A 26,506-nucleotide genomic window follows, 5' to 3' on the forward strand; every position below is an offset into this window, starting at 1 on the left:
CCATCTGGCGATCATACCACTCTCACTGGGGCATTATCCCTATGTGATTATATCAGCGACGCTGGGGGATCATCCATCTAGTGATCACACCACAACACACTGGGGGAACTACCATCTCCTAGTTCATCGACATCGTCGATGACATTCCGACGCTTCAAATTATGGGAGCAGGAAGGCACACCAGTGCGGTCTGTGTCAACCTGTGAAACTCTTCAAGTCTGATGGCCGGCATCGTTCATTTTTGTGATCGCATCAAGCTCGAAAAAAATGGGAGCAGGAAGGCACACCAGTGCGGTCGATGTCAACCTGTGAAACCCTTCAAGTCTGATGGCTGGCACCACACATCGTTTTATGGTCGCATCCAACTTGGTAAACTATTTCTACGTACATGCCAGTTTCATAATAAATGGAAGACTGGCACCTTCGGCTGGCACCATGTTGAACTTGGTCGCGAGGAATATGAATCACGGCGAGATGTCTCTTTTAGCATACATGGCATGAGTATTTCGCCTTACTCCAATGTAATTGTCACCCTTAGGGGTGTTGATCAATAAATATAATAGCATGGATATGCGCTATTAACAAGAAGTTACTTCACATATTTTTCTTGACATATGGTATGAGTTCTTCACCATAGATTGTTATAATTATTGTCACCTACCAGTTCACCATGTGGCAAGAACTTACGCCACAAGTTAGCTCTTGGCCAAGCCAAGACACTCTATCTAGTTTGACAAAACTAAGTCCGTACGTCCATTCATCATGATGGATGAATCACATAAGTTCCTATAAGTTGGTCGCCCTTTGCTGGCCCGAAACATGTGTATAAGTCTCTACACTGTTTTTATACGTGCACATGTCTTCATGCCTACTGAAAAAGGCTTTTATCCTCCAGATTATTTTTTCCCCCCGAGTATAGTCCGTTTGCTTCGCTTCACCGGGGGGGGGGGGATTTGTTTGATGGATTTTTGTACCAGAAAATTCACAATTTTGGTGAATATGTCAAATAATATGATCTTCCAAACATTTGAAACTTGGTACTAGCTAGCTAGTCATGTTTTGGGCAGCACCTTGATCGATCAATGAAACGTGCATGCATTGGCCAGGTTCCCTCGTAATATAATAGTGTCTGCCTATGACGTGTAGGTCCCACGAGAGGCAAAATATTTATGAAAGAGTATATATATATGATATTGGACTCATTTGTGCAAACAGATTACAAGTTTGATAGACAGTTCAAGTAATGTGGTATTACAAAGATTTAAAATGCAAATGAGCTAGCTACCTAGTCAAGTTCTTGAGCACCACATCGATCAGCTACATGTCTGCATTCATGGGATGCGACACTAGCTCAAATGGTGCATTAACCAGTTAATGGCCGGATGATTAATTAGCTGGATATTCATTTAATCAAGTAACTAAAGCTAGCTCTATGCAACACATATACCTGGAGTCATACGTACAAAGTACGAAGGACCCATATGGCATGGATCCTGCACAGGTCTCCTTCACGTCTGGTGTTTGGGCAAGCAAATGCTGCGGCTGCTACACGACTCCAAAACATACTAGAGCTATATCAAGTTGGTTCAGGACAGTTGGTTAATAAAGCTAAGTCGGCTGTATTCTTTAGTGCCAATTGCACACCAGATATGAAACATGAGATACATGACATATCAGGGATTTCAGTCGAAGCTTTAGTCGAGAAATATTTGGGGCTCCCTACTGCCCTAGGTCGGGCTGCAGATGATCAATTTGAACATATCATTGCAAAGATCAAGAAATTGGTGAATGGTTATGCGGCAAAAAATCTGAGCGGTGCCGCTCGTGAGGTACTGATAAAAGCAATATGTCAAGCAATACCGACATATTCTATGAGCTGTTTTCGGTTGTCAAAGAAAATGTGTAAAAGGATTACGAGCATTATTGCAAGGTACTGGTGGGGAGAAAATGAGCTTAAGCGGAAGATCCATTGGAAAAAATGGTGTGATATTGCTATTCCAAAAGTCATGGGAGGTATGGGATTTAGAGATATCCAACTTTTTAATCAATCGATGTTAGCTAAACAGGGTTGGAGGCTGCTAACAAATCCTAACTCACTATGTGCAAAAGTGTTGAAAGGAAAATACTATCCCAATTCTGATTTTATGTCAGCACGGCGTAAGAGAAACTCATCTCATACGTGGAGAGCTATCTTACATGGCAGAGAAGCTCTCGACAAGGGGCTGATTAAGAGGGTTGGGGATGGTTCAACCATTCGAGTTTTTGAAGATCCTTGGATTCCAGATAATTTGAATGGACGGCCTTTAGCAAAACCTTCTGGAGCTAAGGCTATTTTGGTTGAAGAACTTATTGATGATAACCAAATGACATGGTCCGAGGAGAAGCTGGAAGAAAACTTCATAGATACAGATAGGCAAGCAATACGTAGAATACCACTGGGTAGATTCTCGGAGGATGAATATGCATGGACGCAAGAGAAGAGCGGCAATTTCACTGTCCGCTCTGCTTACAGGCTAATGGCATTGATTCAAAGAGCTAATAATGCCTCTGGTTCAGGTAGTTCTTCGACTATATGTTGGAAGAAGTTGTGGAAATTACCAGTCCCGCCAAAAGTCCGTTCCTTCTGGTGGAGGGTGATAAGAAAATTTGTTCCGTCGCGATTAATTCTTAAGGAGAGACACATGGAACGGATTTCTACTTGTGAAGCATGTGGGGCAGCTGAAGAATCAATTTTCCATGCCCTCTTTCAGTGTACATGGGCAAAGGTGTTCTGGCAAGATTTGCGTGAGACGATGAATCTTAAACTGCCATCGTTTCATCCAGAATTTTGGGCTATGGATATGATTGATAATCCTAAAATTAAGGAAGAAGATACAGCTTTACTCTTGTGCGGATGCTGGGCTATATGGAAAGAGCGTAACGCTCGGAAACATGGTGAAGGAGGCCGAACTGTTACTGATTCTGTTCGCTGGGTGATGCAAACAACAGTTGATCTCTCTCGGGTAGGGAAGGACAAGCCAAAGAAACCATTGAAACCAAAAGCACGCTGGCATCCTCCACAAATGGATGTGTTAAAGATGAATACTGATGCTTGCTTTGTCGAAGACACTATGTCAGGAAGCACAGGACTTGTTGTAAGAAATCATCAAGGGATGTTAATGCGAGCTCAGGCGCTCTGGTACGAACACTCGGCTAATGCATTGTTGATGGAAGCTATGGCGATCCGAGACGGAGCTAGACTGGCTGTGGAGATGGGCTATCAGCAGATTATCATTGAAAGCGACTGCAGTGAGGTAGTACAATTGCTTAATGCTGATTGCCTGAATAGATCAGAACTTAAACTTATTTGTCGGGAAATCTTGGAGATTACGAGAACTTTTTCTAGCTTTAGCATTTCTTTAATTAGCCGGGATGCTAATCAAGCAGCTCACTTGTGTGCTAAACAAGCTAGATCGGATAGGAGAAGATGCCTGTGGATAAACTATAACCCAGATTTTCTTTCTGACACTCTTCGGAGTGATTGTAATCCTGTCATTTGACTAATGAAGTTTCTCATTCACAAAAAAAAAAAAGGTCTCCTTCACGTCTACCGTCGGTTGCTAAACAGCTGACATCATGGGTGACGTTTTGCACCAATGAAGATAGTAAAGGATCACGCGAGGAGCTGCTACAGGGTTTGAGAGTCTACCCACTAGTGGAAAACGGGGCTATAGGCCCGGTTCATTTGGGCCTTTAGTCCCGGTTTCCAAACCGGGACCAATTAGGCGGGACTAAAGGTCCCCCCTTTAGTCCCGGTTGTAAAACAAACCGGGACTAAAGGTCCCGCCACGTGGGCTGCTGGCGCGCGTCGAGGAAAAAACCCTTTAGTCCCGGTTTGTAACACGAACCGGGACTAAAGGTTATTTCGTTATTTTTTTTATCTATTTGGTTCCCAATTATTTTTCGCTCCTCTTTTTTTTCCTATTTTTTCAGAATTTCTAGTATTTCAGCTTATTTAACTAGTTTAGTTTCTAACTCCACTTAATCTCTAACTACCCTTAATCTCTAGTCAAATTACTTACTCGTGGTCCAACTTCCCGCTCGGTCACCCATCCTTCCACTACTCCAAAGACTAGCACGCTTAACTTCCAAGTTCCTTTCCCATCCCGCTTCCAAGTGCTTCGCGCGCATGTTGTGATACTAGTATCATATCAATCCTATTAACATGTTGGTCGATGTCACACTTATTTATTATTCGAATTCCAAATAATTATTTTAATAAACAAAACTAATAACGTACATGTTGTGGTAATGGTATTATAATTATAATTTTTTAAATCTGTATTATAATTGTTTTTTTTTATTTATTATTTTTTAATATTTTTTTGCCAAACTTGAAAATTTGAAAATCTAAAAAATTGGCTAACTTTATGGTTAAGTAATAGTAATCTTTATGCATGATGTAATTATTATTTTAAAAAAAATTTAAAAATAAAATTCCGAATTTCTGGCAAAAACTAAAATCTTCCTGCTTTCATATTTTCATTTGGAATTTTGAGAATCTAAAAATTGGCTAACCGGGTAAACCCCGGTGAATTCGGACGTAACTTTTTCCCAGGATTTTTTTGATATATTATACGTTTTTTTTCGACGTCGTACGCAAAAGTTATTGCGGTTTTACCATTTTTCAAAACATTTTTGCAAAATAAGTGAAAATTCAAATTTGTTAATTTTCCCTAATAGTAGGTTGCATAACATACAAGAATCCGAAAACATTTTATTTTTTGAATTTTGTATCATTTTCTTTTCTATTTTACAGTGTTAAAAAAGGCGATCCACAGGGGGGGGGTGGAGGTGCATGGGGAGGCAAAAAACCCTTTAGTCCCGGTTTGTAATACGAACCGGGACTAAAGGGTAGACCTTTAGTCCCGGTTGGGGTCTATGGGGCAAAACCCTTTAGTCCCGGTTGGTAATACAAACCGGGACTAAAGGGTGGTCTATGGGGCAAAACCCTTTAGTCCCGGTTCGTATTACCAACCGGGACTAAAGGGTCCAAACGAACCGGGACTAAAGGGTTTTCATGATGAACCGGGACCAATACCCCCTATTGGTCCCGGTTTGGTTCAAAACGGGGACTAAAGGGTGGGACGAAAGGCCTCTTTTCCACTAGTGACCGTCTGCGGCCGGGCCGCTCCAGGGCCTCCTCCGCCGGATTAGCCGGCCGGAGATGGTCATGGGTAAGCGCCGGAGTAGCTAGGCTTAGGTGTAGGTGTAGATCTGGTAGTTTTTCTCGGTTTACCCCTGTGGAGTATGGCGCTATGCCCTTGGGGGCTAGGCCACGGCGGAGCTCGAGCTGCTCCCGGTGGCTGATGGTGGCGGATTTGCTCTCTGTGGCGCTCCGATGGAAGGAGCCGGAGGCAGAGGGCGGCGGAGCTTCCTCACCCCCTTCAATAAAGCTCGACGGCTTCTCCCACGATCTGGACGGATCTAGCCTGGATCCTCTCCTTCTTCGCCACCATGGAGGTGGAATCGAAGATGAGGCTCCTGGTGACGCCGTTCTTGGCAGATCGCCGGAGAGGCATCCTGGAGCAAATGATCTTCGAGCGCAACACATGGCGACCGAGCTCGTCGCCGTGATCCTCGGCCAGCATGGTGGCCCTTCTTCAACCTCCAGATCGGAGGCCCTCCGATTCATCTGCTGGAGCTCGACGCCTCCAGAGGACCAAGTGGTGCGTCCCCGGCATTCTGGTGGTTGCCAGTGGCGGAATCTTCTCGCTGGCATGGAGTATTCGAGCATGCAGCTCCTTGAGCTCGGCGGTGACGCCTGGAGTTCGCCGGCGAAGGGTGGCAGAGGCACTGTCCTTGATTGCTTTTTCTCATATAATTTCAGGGTGCTTTCTGTAAAGTGCGAGGTCCTTATTTCAAATTATAGGTTTATTAGGGCAAGAGATGACATAGGACTTTGCTGTAAAATGTACCTGCCACAGATGTTTCTATGAATTGCTCCTCTGGGGTCTCCGACCCCACCTTGTGTTCAAAAAAATAAAGGATCACGCGGTTTAAGCCAACTGATTTCATCCACACGCCTGCCCCCTGCCTATATAAACCCATGCAATCGTTCGGCCAGAGGGAGAGGCGCAGACGCCGTACAGCCGATAGGCTGCGGTGCTCCCCGCGCGGAAGGAAATACGGCGAGACCGGGCCATACCCAAACGGCCGAGTGCCCCAAGTAATACAACACCACAGGCCAACGCCGTGAGGGCGCTGAGGATTGTGAAAACCACCTGCCACCACTTGATCTTCCCATCTTTTTCATCTACACGCAAGATAAGAGCGTCGGCGCTACGCTGTACCGGACGTCATCACACGGTCGTGCTGCCGCCTTGGATTCTTGGTGGTAAGTTATAGTAGATCGGATTGTTGTATCAATCTTGGTTTAGTAGAAAGGGTGAAAATCAATCTATGCATAGCTATTCTCCTAGTGATCCGAGATGGGTGCTAGAGGGTCGGCTACACGTACATAACCATGGTGTGATTGCTTCATCTATATCGACCGTGTGGATTCTACTGAATATCTACGACCATGGTTCGACTGCCTCATCAAAATCGACCATGCGGATCATACAAAATTCATCACGAAGTGCTAGCTGTTCTAGTTCATCCACATCGGATGCTGGAATCAGTTTTGGCTTCGCAACACCATCGCTCGACTGTCTCATCTATGTCGGCGGTGTACAACCTTGTTCCTGGTGAAGGACCTTGGTTGGAACAACGAGCGAAGACATGCGCCATCAATTGTCTAGCTCGGATCGGCCCAATCTCCATGAGGAAACGGCTGAAAACTACCATACCCACCATATGTCTAGGCCGACGAGGCTAGGCTAAATTCTGGCCAAGTGACAACGAAGCTCGATCACTATGTCATCAACACGTGGTAATTCTGATGAGAAAAGTCACACCGTTGCTGGGCACCGACGAGGCAAAAGCAACACGTTTTGATGAAGTCAGGGCCATATGACTGGGCACCGACGAGGCGAAAGTCACCCTTTTCATCAATAAATCTCATTCTTAATTATGCACGTCGCGATGGCATGCGTGATAGTGTTTTGGCAAAACAAAGCCACATCCTTCTCATATCTTTTTTTTTTTGAGAAACATAGTACAAACGCAGGCGCTCTCATACACGCGCATACACTCATCCCTATGACCGCACACACGCACACCTACCCCTATGAGCACCTCCAGAAGACTGAGTCGGCGGATTGGATCTTGAAATTGACGAAGTCACCACAGGCGCCTCGCTGTCGACGGGAACGTCGCCTCCCACTGAATGAATATTCCGCCTTTATAAGACACACAGATGTCAAACCTGGGGTTTGAACTCTGGTGGGCTGGGGGTACAACCACCCTCCTAACCACCCAACCTCAGGTTGGTTCTCCACATCCTTCTCATATCTATATAAACGACGGCGACCATCAGCACAGTTTAATCGGAGGTTTTCCGTAGGCTCAATCCTATGGATGTAATTAACCGACAGCTTTGCAAAAGCGTCGGGAATCTATGAACTACGCAATCTGCTGTGTCAGATATCTTCACGAGCGCGATTGGAGAAGACAAAGAAGATTTAATCCTAGCGGAACATGCAATACATTTGTACAATGCAATGTTATGAATAAAAATGTTGTGTTTCCATATATGGTGTTTTGTCTTTATTTGCCTACTTTATTTTCATTTCTTGTTTTCAGTAAGCAAGATGGCACGCCCGCAATACGTGTACTCTCGTGTACGCATCTAGTAAAAACCCCTACACATCTAGGGGAAAGCTTTCACTAAACTTTGTTTAGTCGAAACAAACATAACTCACCGGAATGTTAGTTAAGTTCATGTTATCGTAACGTAACTTATCTGGGATGGTGATTTATTTTATCATCAACGTAAATGACCAGTGACCAGGATTATAGTTTATTTTATTTGTCAACGTAACTATCCTGGATGTTTGTTAAATTATCGTGATGTAACTCACCTGGGATGATACTTTATTTTACGTCAACATCATAACCGGGATGTTAGTCTATTTTACTGTCAACATCGTGACCAGGATCGTCTTCATTTCCCCTTTTTCAACGGACTTTTTTCAAAATGCATTGGAACAATAAGTTTTGTATGGAATTTGTAATTCTAGTGAAGGAACTAAAGCTATTTGTAGATGTTGGTTGAATATTCACTGCGGCGCAACTCGCAGGGATGTTAGTGCAATATTTGCCGCGGCGTAACTCACCTGTGTGTTATTTAATTTATTGTGATGTAACTAACCTGGGAAGGTAGTTTATTTTTATCATCAATGTAACTCACCGGGGAAAGTTAAATAGCCGCGATGTGACTCACTTGGGATGGTAGCTTATTTTATTGTCAATATAACTGATCCGATTTTTCTTAACCGTCGATGTAACAGGTGCGTAATTTCTCTAGGTGTAATCTTTTTAGGTATGCATTTTTCTGAACTGTAGATGTAACACATGGACAAGTTTTTCTAGGTGTAATGTTCCTAGAAATATAGAACACAAAGTTACTTTTTCTCCAAAACAAAGTTCCATGTAAAGTAATGACGAGTTATTTGTCTTATGTAATTCGTGTCAAGTTATCCACTTACTTTTCTCACTTATATATAGATGTTCACACTTTTTTTACACTGCAGATTTTTGTTTCTACTGGGGAGGATCTTTTTTCAAAAGAGGTGCAATGCAGCAAGTAGTTTGATAATTCGAACACTCATCCTCATCATATAATGCAACATGAAAGTAACAAAAAACCATCATGGGTCCAATCTATTTTCCAGTTACATGAAGAAGTTGTCTACCTTGGTGATGTCCAATTAGCAAGTGAATATTAACTTGCAGATTGTTCTTTTTATGTGCATGTTTTGCCTTCCTATGATTTTCTTGCTTGGACGGAACCAGAGTTCCAATATGTTACTATTGATTACTATTTCTGTCCCTCAAAAGTCCCCTAGATGTAATGAAAAATAAAATATGCTACCAACAATAAAGTTCGGTCTTTTACGTGCTCTGAAAATACATAACCTGCAGTTATGCAGTTGAAGACACTACAGTTAATAGATGTATCTTTTTAAAGATAATTTTCATGCTTACAATACTACAGTTTATCATTTTCTGAAATCACTCTGATCTTCACTACATGTAATTGCTTCTAAGTAGGATGAGACTAGTAGTATTTCTTGTACTTGCAGCTCAATATGATGTATAGTATAGGTACATGTAACCTACCAGGTGCATGAAAGTTTTTTCATGCTAATCTGTTCCTGGTAATGGATGTTTGGTAAATACACTTAACCTGGATGTAGCCAATTGACACCCAGGTACATGCAACCTACCCAAATGTATCCAATAATATTTTCCATTAGATAGAACCTACCCAAATATATCTAACCATAGAGTACAATAGCCAATAATATGTTCCATTAGATAGAACCTACCCTGGATGTATCCAATTTACACCCAGATACATGTAACCTACCTAGATGGAACAATTAATTTTCTATAGTGTTAAATCAACGGTACAATGTAACTTACCTAGATGGAACCTACTATTGTAATTCTCCTGTTACATTGGATTCCATCCAAAATAAATGGAATCCAATGTTCTAATCAATATACATGTGATTATTTCATCCATAATTTTTCCTGACATCTGACCAAAAGATGTAGGCATTGAAGGTTAAGTTGCAGCTACTATACAGATGATGGAACCGATAATCTTTTGTGTGTGAACTTCTGATGGAACATATTTTTGGTTCAGAATTCGTCCCATTTTTTTTGGATGAAAGAGCAAAGAGGCAATGGATGGACCTGTTAGATGTAACATCCCAAGAGTAACACCTTAGTCCCTTTTACCTTTCTTGCATTGTTATCATGTCATCATGTTGCATTCATGCATATTATCACCTTTGGCTTTTATAAAAATTGCATTTGCTTTTGGTTTTCCTTTTGTGTGCTTGCTTGGTCTTCCTCTTCTTCCTCTCTCTTGGTTCATCCTCTCCCTCTTGTGATGTTCCAAGAAAAGCTAACATGCCAACCTTTCCACTACTTGACCTATTTTCTAAAAGGTCATGCCAAAATTTCTAAATTTTGGTGGCCTCTCTTAAAATCTCTCCTATCTTGCAAGCTAACTTGATTTTGAGTAGGAGATACTCCTTCTCAATTGGTTGACCTATCTAGGGTTTGCCAAATTATTTTGGAATACCAAATATGTTGAATTCCATGTTTTTTTAAAGTCTCTATGTTCCTTCCCCTCTTTTATTTAATTCCTCAAGAAAACCATATATGGTCTTTATAAGGCTTGAGCTTGTCTCATATTCAGTCCCTGTTTCAAATACCTCAAACAATACCTTTTCTCAAATTTCAGAAAACAGTTTATCGCCTGAAAAGAATTACAAAACAGAAAGCCTAAAGCTAACCCATCAGCCCACCTTCCCTAATCTTTCTTTTTAGCCCAACCCACTTCAACGCCGGAGAGAACTCCCCTGTACGTTGTCTTCCTCGCGTGAGTCACCTCCTGTACGAACAGGTCGACAACCACTTGTTTTTCCTCTTGCCCTCCCGATGCTTGCCACCTCGCTTTCTCCTCTTTAAGACGCCAGGAGACCATCCCCAAACCCTAACCTTTCTTCCTCTGCCGCGCCGCACCACCCCTCTCCTTTCTCTTCCACCTCTCTGTAAGTGTCCGAGAGGGTTTCTGCCACGAGACGCCGCCGACCGCCGCCGTCGCCAGGGACCGCCGCACGCCCAGCTGAGGACGGGAATCGCACCGCCACCCCTTCCTCTACCTCCCGGACTACTTCACGGAACCGGAGACGCCAGGGTCTGCTCGCCACCGTCACCGCAAGTCGCCGTCTTCTTCCCGGTGTCCGACGACCGCTGCTTCGCTGCCTCGTCCTCGCCGCCGAATCCTTCGTCCGGCAGCAGCACGGTGAGCAGCTCGCCCCTGCTCCAGCGCTTTTCCCTGGTCGCTGTCATCGTCTCGAACGCGAGCCAGAACGTTTCTCCGTCGCACGGCTGTGTGTCCGTCGCGTACGTATGCCTGGACACGGTTCTTCAGTTAACACTTCAGAAAACGCGCTGTGTTTGTCTCTTCAGTTAAAGTTCAGTTCGTGGCGTTCCTATAAAATACGTAACCGTGTATCTGCTTTGTATCAAATCCGTCGCCCAGTTCTACTGGTTACATCATTCTGCTTTGGTCCAGTGATCTAGAGTTCAATTCCCATAACCCGGTGCAAAAGTCCATTCCTTTTTCGTGTTTGTTTCACATCTGGTGAATAACATCCAGTGTTTGGTCTTCAGTTAACTAGAGATCTTCACACTGTAGTATCCATTCTGAAGCTGGTATCTTATCAAAATCGATTTGTAGCTCCGTGGTGCTGTTCCTTGTGCATATCACCAGCGCGATCTGGGTACAAATCAAACCTCCCTTTTGATCTTGAGCTACTAACTCAGACTCGGTACCTTGTTTTTCAGAAAATCCTAGAACTGCTGTTCATCAGCTTTGTCCCCTGCTGTGTATTTTCAAACGTTTTAAAATTGCATTTTCCAAAATCCAAATCACACAAACTTCATATGCTTTGAGTATCAGAAATACATGATCTATCCATCTATATAAGTTTGTTCCAACTTTTGAACAATATAAAATCTGACCAGTTTTATAAATTGGGATTAAAATTGCTTTAACTTGCAAAATTCATAACTTAATATCTATAACTTCAAATTTAGCAAACTTTATATCCAATTGCATTAGAAAAATGTGAGGATTTCAAATCTGCATTTGTCATGCATCATTGGCATCATCCATGGTTCGAACTAATTAAAATTTGCAACCATGACTAAATGTTATGTGTGGGTGTTCCATCTTTTCATGCTATATTCGAACACCCCACTTAATTTTGCTATGTATGAAACCCTTGCACCTCATGCATCATATTGCGCATTGTACTCCTTGTATTGATTTGTGCTTTTACTTTCCTTGTATGTGCTATTTGGTTCTTCTCGAGTAGACATCGACACCGAGCAGTTTGAGAAGGAGTTCCTCTACATCACCCACGAAGATCGTGTTCGTGCTTTCTCTTCCGATTTGACGAAGTGAGCCCACCCCTTCACCTATTTTACATTTTCATGCTCTTTTGATCTATTGCTATCCCTATGTTGCGATTCTGTTGTGTCACGTGTCCTATTCCACCTGTTGCCCTATATTACCGAATTACACCTCCTCGCCCTACCCATTGTTTGTTGTTTGCCAGCTTTGCGAGTCGTAGGCGAGTTTAGGGTTCTGTTGATATCTCGAAATGTTCGGGATATCTTGTTGGGTAGTTGTTTACTTGCTATATCTGTTGTTGGAGATATTCATGGCTCACCCTAATGTTAATATTAAAATGGATAAGAAGAGGCATCGGTGGGTCAACTGTATATTTGGTTTTACCATGGCTCACTTGTGTCCAATTTTATAATTAGGACGAGTTCTTGTTTTCTGATCCAAGACTGAGCGCACTAACCACACGTGGGAGGTTTCACTGGGGCCCCCCTCGACCTATTACCGGAACTGCTTCCACTGTCCAAGTGCCACAATTAGATTTGTAACGTTTTGTTTCTCCCGAGCGTGCAAGCTTGTTTCTTTGTGGTCAGATGTTATGGTGTTACTTTTGGGGAAGCCGTTTGTGCCTTGTAACCTCGTTATCTCTTGCACGCTCGTAGGCGCGGCACGTATTGCTGAGGATGGATTCATCCCGCGGGCACCGATTACATCCGAGCCGTTCTCGCAACAGCTAGGTCCGCGTCGGAGTTCCGATCGGGCTCTGAAACGGATTTAACCTAGATAGGTGGCTTCTTGGACTTGGTCTGTGGCGAAGGTAGGGGTTGTGATGCGAGGTTTCGCTGGCAAGTTTTCTCAAAACCCTTGCTTGTGGAGTCGGACATGCGTGTATGGGTACAGTAGTGCATCCCTGCAGGGTGAAATCTTATCGATAAGCCGTGTCCGCGGTTATGGACGACTTGGAGGTGTTTAACTCGATCATAGAACAACTTACACCTTATTGCCTGTTGCTAATAATTTGCTAATAAAACTCTTTCAAAAGTGTGAGTGCCTTTGCAATACCTCTTGGCGAAGGGGAATTGCTTTGGCTGGGTTTTGTTTGTAGAGTATAGAACCGCTAGATTATGCGCTCTCTCACCTTCTCCGATAGACGAATGTTGTAGCGTGTCTCTATTGGTTAGTTGCTTTGCTGCCGCTAAACTCCAAATATAGCCGGGCGAAGTTTACACCGCCCACCGCCGAGCATAGCTGGTCTTGTCTCGCAAGTACGTGCCATTGGTACTTACCCTCGTTTTTCTCCTCTTTTTCCGGAACCCGCTTTTCGACAAACAGGTACGACGGATGATGAGCGATGACGCGGTGGCTACTTTGTTGAGTTCACGGACAAAGACTTCGTTGCGTAGCGGGATCGTTCCTAAGGCAGCGGCTCGTGGCTTGTTGGTTATGGGAATCCCGCTTGGTTATCTTCGGGACTCTTAGTCCCATTTGGATCTTGTCCGTACCCGGACTATTTGGCTATCTTATGTATGATGTAATGATGGGACATGTGTCCTCTCGAGTGTCATTTGTATCTTGCTCAGTAGAGTGTTGCTATATATAAACTTTATTTCCATCTTTTGTGTCGTAGATGGTTATGTTGTGATATTGAATCTGTATTCCACCCTTGTATCCTGTGCACAGTGCGTGTATCTTTGAAGTGCACAGGAAGGTGTAGCACTCAGGCTTGGAGAGCCTAACGTGAGCCTATGAGGTGGGTGTTGTGTGCATGGGCGTGTCGAGCCGTTGCTTGGCCTACCCATAAGCTTGGGAATGCGAGGCGACCTCACGGTCCTTTGTAGTGACCTCATGCACATAAACCCCTCGTACCCGCGCGCTCCGGGTTTTCCTACTCCTGGGGCTTACAGACTTGGTATCAGAGCAGGACTGCCTTTAGGAGCCCCTTTGCAGCGGACGAAGTTGTGTCTAGAAACTCATATTTTAGTAGCTACATAGGAAAACTTTATGCGCGAGAGTAGGAATTCATTTTATTTCTTACCCCACCCACCCACCCTCTGGTGAGGAAGAGCAACGGTTTTACTCTATTCTTATCTTGTTTCACCTAGGTTTGGACGTGTTCGGGGAAACCATAGTGCCATAGGGAAAAATGTTTTTGAAAATTTTCTGTACTATGGTTGCTTCATTATCATCCTTTGTCAATCTCCACATATAATCTGTTCCTTTGCAATGTTGGTATTTTCATGCCAACATGCTCCCTCCGTTGTTTTGGTGCTATCTCGACCACTTCTTTGTTCCGGTGCATACATCAACCGTCCTTCTCCGGAGTTGTTTCGTCAAGCTTTTACCTTGTTGTTCTCCTCCAATATGCATAACTAGTGTCAACACGACCCAAGTTATTGACACTTGTTAATGCTAAGATTCTGTATAGCCACATATCACTATCTTGCGAGATTTGTGAGATATTCTTGTTGCTATCGTTCTAACCTTCTACATGTTATGGCTAGCTCTCGTGTGCTTGAATTCTTGTACATTGATGATAGCTATGTCATGTCTCTTGTTATCTTCTGAAGTTCCGTTAAGCACTAATATTGGGTTTTTCATTATCCATGATTGTGCTAACCTTGGTGTCCTTACTCAGAATGGAGAGTGGTGAAGATGATCCTCCACCTGAATTGGACCAAGCTTTGGTTAAAATGGCGCAACTCCTAAATCAGATGCAGCTAAGCCAAGACAGAATCAATGGTGGCAATGCACGTGTCACTATTCAGGAGTTTCTCCAGCTCAACCCGCGCACTTTTGATGTCACCGCAGAGCCAATTGATGCTGATGATTGGTTACGCGAGATGAACAAGACTATCAGTGTGGCACATGTGGTTGATGAGGACCGTGTTCCTTATGTGACATATCTTCTTCGTGGAGTCTCAGCCGCATGGTGGGACAATTATCTGCTGATGAAAGCACCAGATGCAATCATTACCTGGGATGAGTTTCAGCTGCTCTTCAAGCGTCATCACATCCCTGACAGCATCATGGAGAGAAAGCGAGAAGAGTTCCGCAATTTGTCTCAAGGCAGCAACACCGTGTCGGCTTATAGAGATGCTTTCTTAAAACCGGCTCGTTATGCCTGGAGATGAGGTATCTACGGATGCCAAAAAGCAAGCCATGTTTCGCAAAGGCTCGAATCCGGAGATCAAGTATGCTATACTCTTGGTCAAGTGCAATACCTTCGAGGAGCTCGTTAACACGGCGCTCCAAGAAGAGTATGGTCGTGCAATGCTAGAAGAGTCTCGTAAGCGCTCTCGTGAAGCAGCCTTCTTCCTCAACAAGCGCTATGCCTCCTCGGAAACGTAGGATTTGGGTTCCTTATGCTCGCTCTGCACAACCCACCTACATGCCCGAACCGAGTGGTTTTGTTTCCCGCCCTCCCACCCCCGTTGTTGTTCCAAGGGGCTCTCAAGTTCATCAAAGGTCCGGCAATCAAGCTAAGCAAAGTCACCGTGTTGATGCTCGGCAAAGGCCTAGTTCGAAGTTCTGGCAAGACCAATGGGTCCTAATCCTTCGTCTAGAGCATGTTTCAAGTGCGGTGATCCGGGACATATTTCAATTCACTTGTCCCCAAAACAAGCATCCTCCAATACAACCTTGCCCTCCAACAAGGCGATGGTTCGTGTTCTGCTCCGTCAAAGGCTTTCAACTATAACAATAAGCACGGTACGAGAAGTGTATGGGTGAACAATGTCACAAGCTGTCCAAGCTGAAAAGGGCATCGACATCGTGCTTGGTGTTCTTCTCGTGAACTCGATCCTAGCTAAAGTTCCGTTTGATACTGGAGCATCACTTTCCTTTGTCTCTCAAAAGTTTGCTCATATCTCATGAGCTTGTCTCTTGGTTCCTTTGCCCAATAAACTCATGGTCGAATCTCCCGGAGCACAAATGACAACTTCCAAGATAAGCCATGGGAATCAAATTCTCATTGGAGGCTATATGTTTCTTGCTTCACTCATAGCTCTCGGCAATTCGGACATTGATGTCATTCTCGGCATGGATTGGTTGAAGGCCAACAAAGCTGTTATTGATTGTGCCAAGCATTCACTTTCCCTTCCTACTTCGACAGGCCACATAGTCTATTCACCTTCTGAGACACCTTCCGTTCAGCTCTTCACTTTGAATCCTAGCTCTCTTCCGGAGCTTGAGTCTATACCGGTGGTTTGCGACTTTCTCGATGTCTTTCTCCGAAGAACTTCCGGGTATGCCACCTGACAGTGGCTGTTGAGTTCGTCATCGAACTAGAGCCTGGAACAACTCCTATCTCAAAGCGGCCATATAAAATGGGTCCAAATGAGTTGGCTGAACTCAAGAAGCAGACTTGATGAGTTGCAAAAACTTGGTTTCATTCAGCCAAGCACTTCTCCATGGGGATGTCCTACCATCTTCGTCAAGAAAAAGGATAAAACTGATCGATTGGTGGTTGACTACCGCCCTCTCAATGAGAAAACGATCAAGAATACATATCCTCTTCCTCGCATCAATGAGCTCTTTGATCAGCTTGCGGGTGCAACTGTGTTCTCTAAGATGGATTTGAGAAGTGGTTATCACCAAATCAAAATCCGCAAAGAGGATGTACCAAAGACAGCCTTCAAAACTCGCTATGGTCTCTATGAATACACTGTCATGTCCTTTGGCCTCACTAATGCTCCTGCCACTTTCTCTCGGTTGATGAACTACATTTTCATGGAGTACCTCGACAAGTTTGTGGTGGTCTATCTTGATGATATCCTTGTCTACTCCAAGTCCAATGAGGAGCATGAAGAGCATCTTCGCCTCATCCTCATGAAGCTTCGTGAACATCGCCTCTATGCCAAGTTCTCCAAGTGTGAATTCTGGCTTCCTCAAGTCGTCTATCTTGGCCATGTTATTTCTGGAAAAGGCATCGCTGTCAATCCTGAAACAGTGAAGGCAATCGTTGAATGGCTTCCTCCGAAGAATGTCAAGCAAGTGAGAAGTTTCCTCGGTTTGGCAAGTTACTGCCGCCGCTTTGTTGAGAATTTCTCCAAGATCGCCAAGCCTCTTACCGATCTCCTGAAGAAAGACAAGAAGTTCCTTTGGTCTCCTCAATGCCAAGAAAGCTTTGACCTCCTCAAGCAGAAGCTCACTTCCACACCTGTCCTTGTCCTTCCAGATACTTCTAAACCTTTCCAGATATTCTGTGATGCCTCTCTTCATGGGCTAGGCGCCGTCCTCATGCAAGAACGTCAAGTTGTGGCGTATACTTCTTGTCAGTTGAAAAAGCATGAACTCAACTATCCCACACATGATCTCGAGCTTGCTGCCGTGTTACATGCTTTAATAACATGGCGCCAATACTTGTTGGGCAACAAATGTGAGATCTTCACCGACCACAAGAGTCTCAAATACATCTTCACACAACCCAACTTGAACCTCCAGTCAAACGAGATGGATGGAAACCATCAAGGACTTTGATCCGTCTATCAACTACACTCCGAGCAAAGCTAATGTCATGGTCGACGCCCTTAGTCGCAAGTCCTATTGCAACAACCTCATGATTCAAGAAAGTCAACCTGCTCTTTATGAAGAATTCAGGAAATTGAATCTTGAGCTTGTTCCCCAAGGCTACCTTGCAAACTTGGTGATCACGCAAACTCTTGAAGATAAGATACGAACCGGACAGTTAAGAGATGGTTGTATCAAAAACATCAAAGAGAACATGCACAAGCCCAAGTACAAGTCTTTCTCTATCGACGACAAAGGAACTCTCTTCTTCCAAGGTCGAATCGTTGTTCCGAAGGATCCAAACCTGAGAAACCTCATTCTCAAAGAAGCTCATGACACTCCTCTTTCTATCCATCCTGGCAGCACAAAGATGTACCTCGATATCAAGTCTACCTATTGGTGGACTAGGATGAAAAGTGATATTGCTCGCTATGTCTCGAAGTGTGATGTCCGTCGCCGTGTCAAAGCGTAACATCGGAGACCCGCCGGTGTCCTCCAACCCCTGAAGATTCCTGAGTGGAAATGGGATAAGATTGAGATGGACTTCATAACTGGTTTCCCAAAGTCTCGCAAAGGCAATGATGCTATCTTCGTGGTGATCGACCGTCTTTCCAAGGTTGCTCACTTCCTTCCTATCAAAGAGACAATATCTGCTAGTCAGTTGGCTGAGCTCTACACTGCGAAGATTGTTTCTCTTCATGGTGTTCCCTTGGAAATAAGCTCTGATCGTGGAAGTATCTTCACTTCCAGGTTTTGGGCAAGCTTTCGAGAAAGCTATGGGAACTAATGCTGCTCTTCGACACTGACTTACCATCCGCAAACGAGTGGGCAAGTCGAAAGAGTCAATCGGATTCTCGAGGACATGCTCCGTGCTCGTGTTATCTCCTTCGGCATGAAATGGGAAGAATGCCTTCCATTCGCCGAGTTCTCTTACAACAACAGCCTATCAAGCCGGCTTGGGCATGGCACCCTTCGAAGCTCTCTATGGTCGCAAATGCGGAACACCTCTAAACCGGTCCGAAACCGGTGAAAGGCAAATCTTTGGCCCCGATGTCATCAACGAGGTTGAAGAAAAGGTGCGAATCATTCGTGACAATCCGAAGATAGCACAATCTCGGCGAGAAAAGCTATTATGATAGCAAGCACCGTGATATGTTATATCATCCTGGTGATCAAGCCTACCTTCGTGTTACTCCTATGAGGGGCACTCATCGCTTCGGTATCAAAGGCAAGCTGGCGCTAAGATACATTGGTCCTTTCAAAGTTCTAGCAAAGCGTGGTGAAGTCGCTTACCTCCTTCAACTCCCTGAGAAGCTCTCCAAAGTGCACGATGTCTTCCACGTGTCACAGCTCAAGAAGTGCTTCAAAGATCCGGGCCGTGCAGTTGATCACGAGTCCATCGACCTCCAAGAAGACCTCTCCTACAAAGAGCATCCCGTTCGGATTCTTGATGAAGCTGAACGTCGTACTCGCAACAAGTCTGTCAAGTTCCTCAAGGTGCAGTGGTCGCACCATTCCGATAAAGAAGCAACTTGGGAACGTGAAGATCAACTCCGTTCCGAGTACCCGTCCTTCTTCTCTTCTTCCTGAGAATCTCGGGGCGCGATTCCTTCAAGGGGGGGCGTTTGTAACATCCCAAGAGTAACACCTTAGTCCCTTTTACCTTTCTTGCATTGTTATCATGTCATCATGTTGCATTCATGCATATTATCACCTTTGGCTTTTATAAAAATTGCATTTGCTTTTGGTTTTCCTTTTGTGTGCTTGCTTGGTCTTCCTCTTCTTCCTCTCTCTTGGTCATCCTCTCCCTCTTGTGATGTTCCAAGAAAAGCTAACATGCCAACCTTCCACCACTTGACCTATTTTCAAAAAGGTCATGCCAAAATTTCTAAATTTTGGTGGCCTCTTTAAAATCTCTCCTATCTTGCAAGCTAACTTGTTTTGAGTAGGAGATACTCCTTCTCAATTGGTTGACCTATCTAGGGTTTTGCCAAATTATTTTGGAATACCAAATATGTTGAATTCCATGTTTTTTTTAAGTCTCTATGTTCCTTCCCCTCTTTTATTTAATTCCTCAAGAAAACCATATATGGTCTTTATAACTTGAGCTTGTCTCATATTCGTCCCTGTTTCAAATACCTCAAACAATACCTTTTCTCAAATTTCAGAAAACAGTTTTCGCCTAAAAAGAATTACAAAACAGAAAGCCTAAAGCTAACCCATCAGCCCACCTTCCCTAATCTTTCTTTTTAGCCCAACCCACTTCAACGCCGGAGAGAACTCCCCTGTACGTTGTCTTCCTCGCGTGAGTCACCTCCTGTACGAACAGGTCGACAACCACTTGTTTTTCCTCTTGCCCTCCCGATGCTTGCCACCTCGCTTTCTCCTCTTTAAGACGCCAGGAGACCATCCCCAAACCCTAACCTTTCTTCCTCTGCCGCGCCGCACCACCCCCTCCTTTCTCTTCCACCTCTCTGTAAGTGTCCGAGAGGGTTTTTCCACGAGACGCCGTCGACCGCCGCCGTCGCCAGGGACCGCCGCACGCCCAGCTGAGGACGGGAATCGCACCGCCACCCCTTCCTCTACCTCCCGGACTACTTCACGGAACCGGAGACGCCAGGGTCTGCTCGCCACCGTCACCGCAAGTGCCGTCTTCTTCCCGGTGTCCGACGACCGCTGCTTCGCTGCCTCGTCCTCGCCGCCGAATCCTTCGTCCGGCAGCAGCACGGTGAGCAGTCGCCCCGCTCCAGCCTTTTCCCTGTCCTTCATCGTCTCAAACGCGAGCCAGAACGTTTCTCCGTCGCACGGCTGTGTGTCCGTCGCGTACGTATGCCTGGAACGTTCTTCAGTTAACACTTCAGAAAACGCGCTGTGTTTTTCTTCAGTTAAAGTTCAGTTCGTGGGTTCCTATAAAATACGTAACCGTGTATCTGCTTTGTATCAAATCCGTCGCCCAGTTCTACTGGTTACATCATTCTGCTTTGGTCCAGTGATCTAGAGTTCAATTCCCATAACCCGGTGAAAAGTCCATTCCTTTTTCGTGTTTGTTTCACATCTGGTGAATAACATCCAGTTTTGGTCTTCAGTTAACTAGAGACTACACGTATTCCATTCTGAAGCTGGTATCTTATCAAAATCGATTTGTAGCTCCGTGGTGCTGTTCCTTTGCATATCACCAGGCGATCTGGGTACAAATAAACCTCCCTTTTGATCTTAGCTACAACCAGACCGGTACCTTGTTTTTCAGAAAATCCTAGAACTGCTGTTCATCAGTTTTGTCCCCTGCCTGTGTATTTTCAAACGTTTTAAAATTGCATTTTCCAAAATCCAAATCACACAAACTTCATATGCTTGAGTATCAGAAAAACATGATCTATCCATCTATTAAGTTTGTTCCAACTTTTGAACAATATAAAATCTGACCATTTTATAAATTGGGGTTAAAATTGCTTTAACTTGCAAAATTCGTAACTTAATATCTATAACTTCAAATTTAGTAAACTTTATATCCAATTGCGTTAGAAAAATGTGAGGATTTCAAATCTGCATTTGTCATGCATCATTGGCATCATCCATGGTTCGAACTAATTAAAATTTGCAACCATGACTAAATGTTATGTGTGGGTGTTCCATCTTTTCATGCTATATTGGAACACCCCACTTAATTTTGCTATGTATGAAACCCTTGCACCTCATGCATCATATTGCGCATTGTACTCCTTGTATTGATTTGTGCTTTTACTTTCCTTGTATGTGCTATTTGGTTCTTCTCGAGTAGACATCGACACCGAGCAGTTTGAGAAGGAGTTCCTCTACATCACCCCTGAAGATCGCGTTCGTGCTTTCTCTTCCGATTTGACGAAGCGAGCCCACCCTTCACCTATTTTACATTTTCATGCTCTTTTGATCTATTGCTATCCCTATGTTGCGATTCTGTTGTGTCACGTGTCCTATTCCACCTGTTGCCCTATATTACCGAATTACACCTCCTCGCCCTACCCATTGTTTGTTGTTTGCCAGCTTTGCGAGTCGTAGGCGAGTTTAGGGTTCTGTTGATATCTCGAAATGTTCGGGATATCTTGTTGGGTAGTTGTTTACTTGCTATACCTGTTGTTGGAGATATTCATGGCTCACCCTAATGTTAATATTAAAATGGATAAGAAGAGGCATCGGTGGGTCAACTGTATATTTGGTTTTACCATGGCTCACTTGTGTCCAATTTTATAATTAGGACGAGTTCTTGTTTTTCGATCCAAGATCGAGCGCACTAACCACACGTGGGAGGTTTCACCGGGGCCCCTCGACCTATTACCGGAACTCGCTTCCACTCGTCCAAGTGCCACAATTAGATTTGTAACGTTTTGTTTCCCCGAGCGTGCAAGCTTGTTTCTTTGTGGTCGGATGTTATGGTGTTACTTTTGGGGAAGTCTGTTTGTGCCTTGTAACCCCGTTATCTCTTGCACGCTCGTAGGCGCGGCACGTATTGCTGAGGATGGATTCATCCTGCGGGCACTGTTTACATCCGAAAGCCGTTCTCGCAACAGCTAGGTCCGCGTCGGAGTTCCGATCGGGCTCTGAAACGGATTTAACCTAGATAGGTGGCTTCTTGGACTTGGTCTGTGGCGAAGGTAGGGGTTGTGATGCGAGGTTTCGCTGGCAAGTTTTCTCAAAACCCTTGCTTGTGGAGTCGGACATGCGTGTATGGGTACGATAGTGCATCCTGCGCAGGTGAAATCTTATCGATAAGCCGTGTCCGCGGTTATGGACGACTTGGAGGTGTTTAACTCGATCATAGAACAACTTACACCTTATTGCTCGTTGCTAATAATTTGCTAATAAAACTCTTTCAAAAGTGTGAGTGCCTTTGCAATACCTCTTGGCGAAGGGGAATTGCTTTGGCTGGGTTTTGTTTGTAGAGTATAGAACTGCTAGTTATGCGCTCTCTCACCTTCTCTGATAGACGAATGTTGTAGCGTGTCTATTGGTTAGTGCTTTGCTGCCGCTAAACTCCAAATATGGCCGGGCGAAGTTTACACCGCCCACCAGCGAGCATAGCTGGTCTTGTCTCGCAAGTACGTGCCATTGGTACTTACCCTCGTTTTTCTCCCTCTTTTTCCGGAACCCGCTTTTCGACAAACAGGTACGACAGATGATGAGCGATACGCGGTGGCTACTTTGTTGAGTTCACGGACAAAGACTTCGTTGCGTAGCGGGATCGTTCCTAAGGCGAGCGACTCGTGGCTTGTTGGTTATGGAATCCCGCTTGGTTATCTTCAGGACTCTTAGTCCCATTTGGATCTTGTCTGTACCCAGACTATTTGCTATCTTATGTATGATGTAATGATGGGACATGTGTCCTCTGCGTGTCATTTGTATCTTGCTCAGTAGAGCGTTGCTATATATGAACCTTTATTTCCATCTTTTGTGTCGTAGATGGTTATGTTGTGATATTGAATCTGTATTCCACCCTTGTATCCTGTGCACCGTGTGTGTATGTGTGAAGTGCACAGGAAGGTGTAGCACTCAGGCTTGGAAAGCCTAACGTGAGCCTATGAGGTGGGTGTTGTGTGCATGGGCGTGTCGAGCTGTTGCTTGGCCTACCCATAAGCTTGGGAATGCGAGGCGACCTCACGGTCCTTTGTAGTGACCTCATGCACATAAACCCCTCGTACCTGCGCGCTCTGGGTTTTCCTACTCCCGGGGCTTACATTAGATACATGGATAGATTGTGAACTTACAGGTGATTACAGTACGCAGAGAAGCATGGCGCCTGGAGATGTAGCTTGTTCCAGTTCATTGGTGTTAAGGAGATCGATTTTAATTTCCTGGGTGTTATTCACAAAAAAATCCTGGGTGTTCTTATGATCTATTTCTCCCTTTTTGTTTGCTAGGATGTAACAGTCGTTTGAGTCGTGTATGCATTCGTTTTACTTGGTTCAGTGTAGAAAGGGGAATCCAATAGATGCAGCAGTCGCTATCGTGGACACATACAAATAAAGGTGGGCCAGCCGGGGCTAGGTAGAAATATCGCGAGCGCGAAGTCCTCCACCCGGCGCGCCCCATAGGCCGTGCCTTTTTCTGGAAAGTTCGTCCGGCCGGAAACGGCATGTTTAACATGGTCGGACTGACCTCGCGTTAAGGTCAAAACTAGGTCGACCTTGATGTAGCAAAGCCCTTTCTGTTATATATGTGGTGATCTATTTGACTGACATGTGGGGTCCCGGGTATCCGCGGATTACCCGCGGGGACAATTTGTCCCCCATCCCCGCCCCGTTAGCTTAGCGGGTACCCGCCCCGGTACACCCGCGGGGCGAATTTGCCCCCCATCACCGTCTCTTAGCGGGTAGATCCCCGCGGATACCCGTCCCCACGGGGAAAATCGCCATTTTGAGTTCTCCTGCTGATTACTCGATTTTTTTTTGGCTATGATGTTAATATCTTAGCCTTCAGATATATAGCTGATTTGTTAATGATCTCGTTGATGCATGTCATTCTTCTTGGATGCAATACTTGAACAATGTTCTAATGATGTTACATTGTTATTTAGGTGACTTCTCTCAACCAAGAAGTCGTTAGAGCCTTGGCAAGAGGTACACTACATGGAAATGAAGGCTACTGCACTTTATGCTAATAATTCAGCTGCATGCTTACTATGGTAACCTGTCATTATGGCCGGCTAGTGTGTTGTCACTAGTGTTCTGTTGCATGGGTATTTGAAATTCATGATTATGTTTATTCTTGTTTCTCCACTAGATATGTGTCTGTTCCTTTGTGTTGATCTGTAATGAATTCTGTCATGGTATGGAGTTGTTACTTACAATTGCAAGGATGCATGTCCATATATCAATAACACTAGTAATCTAGTATCTGTCATATTGATGGATTTTCAATTAAACTGACCAGTTAATGTGTCCAATTTGTGGTCTATATTGAATATAACAACTATTAATTTGTTTGTATGGATCAGTGGTAAGTAATTGACTTGTTGAACTGAATATGCTTCTGCAGAAGGATTACCTTCCATTGGATTGTCACCATTTGCTTGTGGATGGTCTACTCAGCAAAGGAAGGTGAGCAAACTAGAGGATTGCCGCATCTTTGATAGACTACTGACATTACACAAATCTTGTGGATCTATGTCTAATCCTGTTAACAAAGATGTATTTTGCTTATTATTTCACATATTTGCATTTGCAGCTTGTGTCAGCCAATGCTTCTCAAATCATTCAGTCGCTCCATGCTGGCTTTGTCCCTGTAAGCTGTTGCATCTAAGATTTTGAATAACTATATCTGTAGAAATTTGCTTGACCTAGGTTTTCAGTTTAAATAATATAATTATCATGTGAATCATGTATGGCAAAAATGTTGTTTCTGGTTATTAGTAACATATTCTGTAGGCATGTGTTTAGTGAGCAATCTTCACCAATACTTATCTGTTGCCAACATTGCTCTGATGTGCATTGTTAAGTAATGAATTATTTCTGAAATTTGAATTTAACTCGGAAACTGGAATGTTGTAAGAATAAGAGAGGTACCACCTAACTGCCACTTGTTTCCATCTACATATAAAAAGAACACAATGTTGCAGCTTCAGTTTTCGGTGTAGAATAATGGTCCATTGTCTCATAGGTTTTGCATGGAGATGGTGTTCTTGATGAGTTACTGGTGAGTTTTAAACTGGATTATGCCCACATTCTCGTTTAGATTCACATACATGCTGTCCTGTACTATGGAAATATTTTTATTCACTCGTACTCAGTTCCCGCAAAACCGGAGTATGCCTTTGTCCCCAACATGCGCTTAGTTCTGGCAAAACTAGGTCAACACCTCGTCCTCGATGGCTCCAACTGCATCGACTTCGGCATCAACACCCTCTTCGACGACTGCCTCGATGCGTCTCCGTCACTCTCCTCGCGCGCTATGCGCTTCCGGCTTCATTTGCGGCTACCTCGACACTGGCACCCGACCATGATATCGACCACGACAACCCCTCGCACGACACTCTCCACCAAGGCTGCACCGCCCAACGCTCTTGGCTCCCTCGACATCGGCACAAGGGCTACCACCTCGCACGAGCACCTCGGCTTCCTCTACAGTCCAAGCACCCACGATGCGACATCGTCTACAAGTCTACAACGCTCCCGCTACGACTGCGGGGAGTGTCAGCCCGTTGTGCATACCTTCGGTTTCTCTCCAGTCTGACCGTCCGCGACGCTTCCATTGTTCACGTCACTACCGCTACGACTGCGGGGGAGTGTTACAGATATACTAGATGATACCCCGCGCGTTGCAGCGAGACATTGCAGAATCACACCAATAAAATGTAATCTATGTTACTTCATGCGGTGACAATTGCAAAGCGTGAACACTATAAAGAACAACGGTCAATGAGGTAAATCAATTCAATGGGGTACATCGATTGTCTAGGAATAATTAACATGATCATTGTTCTAACTATAAACAATAAATGCTTTTACAGGAAATGGAAGCATCCGTGTAATGATTTTCAGTCTAATGACTCTGCTGTATATCTGCCCAAGTGAGAAAGTTAGATTGGTTAAAACAGACTGGATTTGCAATTTATGAATAATAAAAATGAAACATGATTACTCATTAAATAATACCCAGTTGGATAAATACTTTGACCTCTGTCGTAACACTACAATGGTTGAAGAAAGAATGCTTGGAAATTAGTCAAAGTTTGAACAGATAGCTCTCTAGTTTATCAACTATGAGAATACAGCTTGATGAAAATGTGAATCTCTTCAACTCTCTACTTCTGAAAAATATAGTCATGAAGAAATGAATCAACTAAACTGGAGGTGATCGAAAAGGATGATAATAGTTAAATGTACTTAGGCAGCGTCAATCGTGAACATAAGCCATCAAAAATATAAGCAATTGTTATGTTGCAGCAAGTTG

General features: G+C 44.2%; 1 long non-coding RNA gene across 1 annotated transcript; it reads left to right on the top strand.

The window, feature by feature from the left end:
• The first annotated feature begins 24,115 nt into the window (after nt 1–24,115).
• LOC124687434 lies at nt 24,116–25,250 on the top strand. The gene is made up of 4 exons (XR_006998219.1): nt 24,116–24,174; nt 24,593–24,654; nt 24,782–24,838; nt 25,214–25,250. It is a non-coding gene; the product is annotated as an uncharacterized LOC124687434 (long non-coding RNA).
• Nucleotides 25,251–26,506: the final 1,256 nt, after the last annotated feature.

The sequence above is a fragment of the Lolium rigidum genome, chromosome 2, assembly GCF_022539505.1.
Source record: "Lolium rigidum isolate FL_2022 chromosome 2, APGP_CSIRO_Lrig_0.1, whole genome shotgun sequence".
In the NCBI taxonomy this organism is placed as follows: Eukaryota; Viridiplantae; Streptophyta; class Magnoliopsida; order Poales; family Poaceae; genus Lolium; species Lolium rigidum.